The following is an 8,893-nucleotide window of genomic DNA, read 5'->3' on the forward strand; positions in this document are numbered from 1 at the left end:
CAACAAACCACAAAAGCACCTACTTTCCACTGTTGTATTTTGATACCTCGAATGCAAAAATGATAGTCTCCTCTTTTCCTAAGCCAAGCTGAAGTAATCCTCCTGTTTGAGTTCTGTGAGCCTTCTTTTACAGGTATATTAAACTCCAGTCTTCACCTCTGTTCCACTTTGTATTTCTTACTATCATCAAAGCATTCATTACGTGTTTCTCTACTCAGACACACTGACTTCAGGTTTTCTCTTGTGGAGAACATCTCATTCATTTTTCTTTTCTGTAGCAGCGTCCCACAGGGTGGCGATGGCAACAGCTGACACACTGCCATTTCAGCACAGAACATGACTGTCAAGAAAAGATTTTTGAAACCGGGACAACGCTGCATTTATTTTTGGTAGAACTGTTTGTTTATGAAGACGCTCCGCATTATCAAAACTCTGTGCAATTCTGGGGTCGGCAGCAGCACACTTTATCTCTTGCCCGCTGTTGTGAGTGAAGCTCTTCCAGGTTGAGTCTGAAAGCAGTGACCTGGAGGTTGGTTGTAGCTTTGCCGGTGTTCATTCTTGCTGACAGCATTCGTGAATATTCAACAGCTATGAAGAGGTCATTCAGTGCATGGTGTGACACACACCCAAGCACACTCAACCAAACCAGTACCCCATCAGGCTGCTAGCACATTAAAGGCAACAAAAACAAAGCCCATAAAGCCAACAACCATACATCACAGAGCCAGGCGCAGAGAGTGTGGATAATTACGTAGGACAGATCTGGGGAATTCAACACAAGCTGCAATTTCCAATTTACTCCCGAGCATTTGATGGCATTTCTGGAGCACGAATGTAGTATTTGGAAGAGTTGTGAGATTAGCAGTAGTGAGCTGGTGTTTTTGCATGTGGAATGTGCCTCATGACTTTCCAGAGAAGCTTCCTACAGCAGCGAAGTTTCTGATGACATTGAGTTTACTCTGCCTTGGAAGTAGCTATGCCAGATTACAGAATGATTTACCAACAGTGGTCATGCCAGTGTCAGCAGCTCTTAGCCAGCAAGCAGCGGCGGCTAAGGATTTGACAGTGAAAACTTATAAAAATCTATGCATTCCTGACATAAAGCATTTCTGAAAAGAATTCATAAAATGAAATTCCTTGGAAGCATCGCAGGCACTGATTGATAGCATAGTGCCAACTGCTTGCTTCCTGAGGAACCGGGAAGTGTAGGGTTCATCAGGACTTGTTTTCACAAGGCTTGGTGGTGAAGAGTAAATAGGAGAGGAAAAGAGAATCAAATGAGAAGATTCATTTTAGCAGTGTTTGCTGCGATGGTGTGGAAATCAGCACTCTGAGCAGGTCTGGCCTGATGCTCCATAGCAAAGCCAAAAACTTACACCTCAGGAATAGTGTTTGCAGCTACCTGTTATTCTGCAAAGTGTTACTGTGTGCCCAGCAGATGAAAACAGTGGCAAACACTGGAAAAAAAAGCAAAACAACAAACATCTCCAAAGCTGCAACCTGGTATCTATGATTCTTTTCCTTCAGTTATCTAGAGATCTTTGAAGTTTTGTTTCTAGTCTTCCATGTCACCCTGCTATTATGATTCTTCTTACAAAAATAATACTGTTCTCCCAAGCATATGGAGAGCTGGATTTTTTTTTTTAATTTAATGGAGTCTCTTGTAGTGTTTCTAATACCTGCCATGAATTCAGTTAGTTTATTATCTTAGGGGGCTCGTGTGTCATTTGTTTTTGTTTGCTTAGCGTGGAATCTTAGAAGACAGGCATTATTTTTACTCCCTGAAGAAATAAATACACAAATTTCTTCTCACCGTTTTAAACAGGTAGTAAGAGGTCCTCCAACTGTGCTTTCTTTTTGTAGTTGCTAATACCTCTGCTATTTCTTGACTGCTGTTTTACTTGTACCTTGTGCTAAGATTGTCTGGTGACTGAAGTGCAGTGACTCAAGGTTCCCTATGCACCATGGAAAAGCTAGCAACTTTCAGAATTACAATGTTAGGTTGTTTTGTGTTTTGTTTTGTTCTTCCAACCAGAGGAACACTTCTGTGAATTGGGATATCCACAGTTGGAAAAGACAGTAGGATGAGGACCTTAACTGGTCATGGCACAAATGAATTTACCATAGAAAATGGCAAATGCAACCTATATATACCAAGAAAGAGTTAAGATTAATGCCTTATTTCAGTCAGTCATTGTTTTCATTCTACTCAGGGGATGATGAATGTACAGCAGGTGCAGAAAAGGCTATGAAGATCAGTGGTACCAAGTTCCTATTTTTGGGAGAGACTGGCAGAGCATGGTTAGTCTAGCATAACAAAGACAAGGGGGAAGTTGTACGGTTTTGTAAATTAGTTTGAGAGTAGAAAAGGAAAAGAAAAATGCCAGAAAGAAGAACTAGTTGCACTAAAAGACAGAGTTAGTGCAGGCAGTTATAAACAGTCATAGTGCAGCCTGCAAATGGGCATTTATTACTTATGAAAACAATGGGGTTTTTGGGGCCTAGTAGAAGAAACCTGACAGTGAAGCCCAGCAGCCTTGATCAGTTTAAGGAAGGGATTTCATTGTTAATGAAAGAGTGATGTGGCTGCCTGTAATGGGAGGGCCGTGAACTTGGTGGAAAACAAGAAGTACTTCTACTGTACATCTTCAGCTAGTCAATTGCTGTTAGGGTTTTGGCTTTTGTAAGTGTTCAGTACCAAACATTCCACACTGGGATGGAGTTCTGACTGACTGAACTGAAGCAGGTTAATTGAGAAACGTTTCTCTGTTCTTGAACAACGCTCATTAGCAGGGACTCACTTTCACCCTCTTGCATCTAGACGGAAAATGCTCCTGACCCACAGCACATTTTCTCAGTCAGATAATGAGGAGAACAAGAAACAAGATATCCCAAGGCTTTTCATGGATTAATAGAATCATTTTCCTATAGAGTATGCACACTGATCTCTCTAAATCTCTTCTCTTTGCTTTAAAGCAGTTCACTTGAAACAGACAGAATCTCTTCAAAGCTTTGTCGTCTATTTCCTTTCTGCAGGCACCATTGCTAGCTAACAACAAACTGAGCAGAGCTTTGTGGCTTTTCAGCACATGAAAAGTCCCTTCTGGAACAGACATATTATCTGCTGGTGGGAAGCATGTGCATAGTTGCTTTTGCCCAAACTACTTTGAGAAAGCAAGCTATTCTTTACAAAGCTTTCAGACTGGAACTGGTTGATACCAATTTGATCTGTTGCTGAAGCAGTCTGAAAACTGTGTGCCACCCTCCTTCCACCCAGACTCAAAATGCAGAGTCCTATTCAAATATTCAAAGTTCCGTGTCACTTCTTAACACAGGGTGTGCTTTCTCTGCTGACTGAGCTCTGTCCAAACGTACCAAGACCTTGACTCACTCAAACGTGTTGGGACCAGCAGAGGGAGCAGCAAACAGCCTGCAACTTCTCATTTGGCATCAGGGTGAAGCCCTAAACAAAAAGGGCAGCGACTGTTTTGAGCCATGCTAGTTCCTTATGCAAATGCTTCGGCAAATCGTTTTGCAAACAGGAAAATCTTCCCTAGGTCAGCGTAGCAAAGAAGACAAAGTTTGGAGCCTGAGTTAACAGCAGTATCTGTGCTGCAAAAAGTCTGTTTATCCTCCAAGAGTTCTTGTAGGTATTGCCTCAGATTCATTGCCCCAGCTCTCGAGGCAAACTAACGCCATTCACACTGGTCTCCCTCTCAGTCTCAGGGATGAAAAGTAACATTTTGAACAACTTGAGACTTACTGGGAAGGTGATAATCCTACTCTAAAATACAGACTTCTGCCTCAGAAGCTAGGAGGCTAATTTTCAGAGGTGTTAAACATTCAGCTTTAAAAATGAAGGTGCAGAACCATGAATACATTTCTAGCTTTACAGCAGACATCCTGTATTACGTACAGGAGCCTTCAGAGGCTTCGCCAACAAAACACTACATAGATTGGAAATATGGAGTTTTTTTGCAGACACCATTTCAAGTTTCATTTCAAAGGCAGTCAGAATCCTCAGACTGCAACCCGAAGCAAAAGCCCATTTCAGTTTTTTTGACTGCATTAATTATGAACGAAGAGCCACATATAGAATGGCCTGCAGCCATCCAGCACTAACAGAATGCTAAAACAGTAACATTTTATGTGTCAAAAAGTAAAGAGATGTAGGAAGTTGCAACAGAACAAATGCAGAGATTAAGATAAAAATTAATATCTCCACTGCACTTATCAAGTCTCAAGAGTCCCTCACCAGTGACTGCAAGTGGGAAAACCACAGAAGGGGCGGTGCAGAAGCAGAGGCTCCAGCTTTAGGTGAAAGGGAATCAATCTCATGCTACACATTCCATGGTGCATCAACGTGCTGTGCTCTAGAGAACCCAATTTGTGGCTGTATCACTGTTCAGATGGGCACTGAGCAAGCTCTGTGCCGTGTGTGCAGCAAAACCCCCTGCGATGCACGCTGCCATGCCTTGCGCCTGGAGGCTGTCACAATTTGATTTCAGCTAACTTTCCTCTGTTTGAAAAAGGCACTTGCTTCAGTTTACTCACAATGCTTCCTTTTTCTGTAAGGCTGGAATAAGTCACTACAACGTGGTCCTTGATTTCAGCCTCTTCTCTCTGTGAAATGCATCATCACAGAAAAATCAGCTTTACACAGGTAGCAGTGCCTTTGGACACAGTCACTTCAAACCAAGATGAATTCTGCTCATCTGCGTGCATACCAACACTGTGAGCAGGGGAACTTGCCCGATCCAACCATCAGTTGGACACCAAGGTAACAGAAGTTACACAGGTCCTTCTGAGGTCTTCCGTCACTTTGTGAAATTAAGCCGTAATATTTCCAAGCAGATACATTATTCCAAGTTCCATAATGGTCCTGAGAATTATTTTGCTCTGTTATCGGACTTTCCATTCCATTTCTCAGGGCTGTCTCATTTTAGTCCTGACGCAGGTACCAGATCTGCTGCTTGGTGTTACCACAGCACCCCTGTTACAGTCAAACAGCTTTGATGTGAGTGAGCTGGGTGCAAATATGAAATTTTCAGCAGTTTGTGACGTTACCAATGCAACCAAGCACAGCACTGGGCTTGCTGCTTGGAAAGACCAACAGCCACAGATCCAGGAGGGTCAGGTCTGGTCTCTGCCATTCCCACATCAGATGTTAGCACTGTGCTTCCAGGCACATAGTGGGGGAAAGGAACTGTCAGCTGAAGGAACATCATTCATTTCTACCTTCAAATAAAAGCACCTGACTTGAAACCTCCACTGGATTATGGCAGCACTGCTTGGCTGGTGTAGCACACTTATGTGAACCATGTGTTAGCTGCAAGAGATGCTACCTGCAGCATCTAAGAGAAGGAAGAACAAAGGTAATCAGTGGAAACACCTAACTCTGTGGTTTCTTCTTGCTGCTTCTTTTCTGATTTTGCTTAAAAAATAACCGCAGCCGACTACGATAAGCATTTCTGAGTGCAAGAGGGATAATCTAGTTGCATTATGGAAAGATTAAGTACTTTCGTTTTTAATCTCACTTTCACACAGAAGGATCAAGATCTTAACATCAAAATATAATGCAAGGTAATGAAAAACATTTGTACATTTTCTTCTGCACTCCATCATCATAAGTGCACTCATGTGACTAGAGGATTATAAATTATTTAAACAAATACAGCAAGGAGCTCGTTCTAAACATGATTTCTTCTGCCTGCTGATACATCAGCAAACAGAAGCATTTAAGGAGCCAACAGCACTGTTCCATTTGGACTTGGGTATTGCCCTGGTGACTGCAGCAGCTGTTCCTGACATGGGAAGCACCATGCTGCAACCTCTGTGTAATGCAGTGACAGGAGCTAGAATCATAGAATCCCTGAGTTGGAAGGGATCCCTAAAGGCCATCTAGTTCAACTCCTCCGCAGTGAACAGGGACACCCACAGCTAGATCAGTTGCTCAGAGAGCCCTCCAGCCCAACCTTAAGTGTTTCCAAGGACGTGGCATTCACCACATCAGAGGCAACCTGTTCCAGTGCTTCACCACCCTTACTATAAACAACTCCTTTCTTACATCCAACCTAAATCTGCCCTGTTTCAGTTTGAGACAGTTTCCCCTTGTCCTGTCACAGCAGACTCTAGTGGAGTCTGTTCCCTTCTTTCTTAGAGATCCCCTTTAGATACTGAAAGAAAGTATACACTAACAGCAGTGTCCTAGTATTAGGGCAGCTCTGCAGTGGTGCCTGTGGACCCCTGTCCTCAGGGTAGGACCACATGGAGAGGTTTGTTGGGTGTTCACTAGCACCCCCAATCTAGATCCTTCAGCTAGGCATAAGGATGCTTCACATTTATGAAGTTTTTGGGAAGTTGGTGAAAAATACCCTTGTTGCCTTGCAGATTTAGTTAACACTGCAAAACAGAAGCAGTGCCACAGCCTCATTTTTATCTACTTAGTCCTCACCTAACAGAACAGGGGCAGTCAAGTTCTCCAAGCCTCTCGCCCACCACATACAGTGTGTGTCTGCCACCAGCATCTATGAGCAGGTGGCCGGGTCTTCTCAAGGCCCTTCTGATACTTGCAGCAGCTACAACAGCCCACAGGTACCTGTAGAAATGGTATGGTGTTTGTCACTTTTCTACACTCCCCCAGGCCATTTCAGTAGGCATTTTGGTACTTACCAAAGAAGGATTACTGTTTCAAGCTTATTTAAAAAAAAAACAAAACAAAAGGAATGACTAATATTAAATACATTAGTCTGGCAGCCTTCTACAGAACAGTCTCCCATTTTTTTGCATTGTCTTCATAAGTCTTCAATAGTCAAGAGAAAACCAAAAATAAGTACCAGAAGCATACCAGACATGCTGAAAGTGGTGGAAGGCAAATACCAATTCATCATCTCCAGAATTGCAGTCCCTGTCTAAAGTATAGCATTAAAAATCCTGGCTGTCACCAGTTAGCTAGGACACCCATGGGCCTTCCCATTTCTTCCTTTTCCAACTACGTGCCCCTGGAAGGCTGCACCCCATCAGATGGCTCCTAGAAGAAAGCAGCTTCCTCCACCCTCTTTGCTATCTGCCATAAAGAAGAAAGATAGATTGGGAGGAAAAACATGACTGCGAGCAAGCTCATTAAGTGGAGGACCTGCATAATTCTAAATCTGCATTCTGATAATATATGTATATATATATATATATACACACATACACGTATATATATACAGCCATTTCCACTGGAAACAACTGTTTCCTAAAGAATCAGCCTCCAAAGTCACACATCCTCAGGCAACCCAGAGGCACTGGCTCAGTAGATGAACGCACATCTGCCTCTCCCCATGCAGCTACAGCCACCTCTGTTACACATTTGCCCAGGTGGGGACATCCTCCTTACTGTGCTTTACTGGCAAAGAGCAGGTTTTATTCCCAGATCCAACAAGCCTCTCGCCATTCCCCTGGTTCACTTAAAAACTCCACCCATAAACACTGAGATGAGCTGTTGCCCTCTGAACATGCTTTAAAATGAATGCTGCGTTGCCAGACTATAAGGAAACAACCAACATTTTCTTAGAATATCAGCAATTAAGGAAAACTAAGTTAAACTGCAGCTATTGCCAAACCACGTAGGAACTCAAATTTCTGAAGCTTCTAGCATGAAGCACACAAAAATGATTGAAAAAATAATTCTAACAGACTGTCTGCTACAGGCTGGATTGTCTTTCCAAGAAAAGTTCCAAAGTAGTTCCTGTCACTGGGCATTATCAAACACACATCCTCCTCCTCACCTCTGTTAGCTAAGAGCAAGGGGAACAGTGGAGCAATGAAGGATTTTCCAGACATTGTAATAGCATTCTGGAGCCTGCTTACCATTAGCACATAGTTTTATGTTGTAAACTATCCCTCCTTCCATTCCTTATTTATAACACCCTGTCATATTAAGTAAAGCAGGAATCAGGCAAAAAAACCCAAAACAAAACAAAACCAAAACAACCCTCAATATCGCAGGACAGTGTTGCACAAATCAAAGCACGGACCCAACAAGCACCTGCACTGCACATCACTGTTATGGGTCTGAGATGCAACCACCACTGCTCTCGTTCTTCTCAGATTTGTTTTACATTATTCCCCTCTTAACTCCTCACAAGGGTGAGTTGTTCCAAACTCTTTTATTTTATATACAGGAGGTTTGTCTGCACGAACAGGAGCCCACAGCAAAACTACAGCTATGCAGCTGCTTGAAGGCAGCTACAAAACCAGCAACTTCCATCTAGTAAGAAAATCCAGGATCTTGGTAGAAGGCAACCTTGTTTTGAATCAGTGATAGCAAACCACCCCAGTAACTGTGGAAAGCAGAACAAAAACCCTGCTAAGGTTTTTTCCAACAACGTAAGCTTTGGTATTTTTCCATTATACATGGAAGAAAGAGAAGGTTAAGAAAAAAAAAAAAAAGACTCTAGCAAGCAGTACCAAAATTGGATCTTCTGAATATTCTCCCTAAGTGGATTGTACCAGTGGTTAGTAAGATCCTGTGAAAATCAGAAGTCTCATCATGTGCCTGAGCCTGGGCAGATCTCAGAGTTTGAACTTTATTGACATAGAAGCTTCAGTCAGAAATATTCCAGTTTGGTCAATGTGTTTAGAGCAAAAGTTAGCTTGAACTAACTGACAGCATTGGTGCCTTTCCTACCAGTGTTAGTAAAATGCAAAGTCAGAGTGGCAAAGCTCAGCGTCCCCGAGAGGAACCCAAGATAATCAGTAAGCCAGTTTCATACATAGATAAAATATTCCTGTAGATTAATATGACTGTAAGGCTCAGATACAGCTTGTGTGTTAGTGTATTACGACTGTCATTTGAACTTGCAGTGTTTATTCTCCGCACTGCACTGACGTTGATGTCCCTCTGAAT

This window comes from Lagopus leucura, unplaced genomic scaffold, assembly GCF_019238085.1.
Source record: "Lagopus leucura isolate 7727_CA_CO unplaced genomic scaffold, USGS_WTPT01 Super-Scaffold_100157, whole genome shotgun sequence".
Taxonomy (NCBI): Eukaryota; Metazoa; Chordata; class Aves; order Galliformes; family Phasianidae; genus Lagopus; species Lagopus leucura.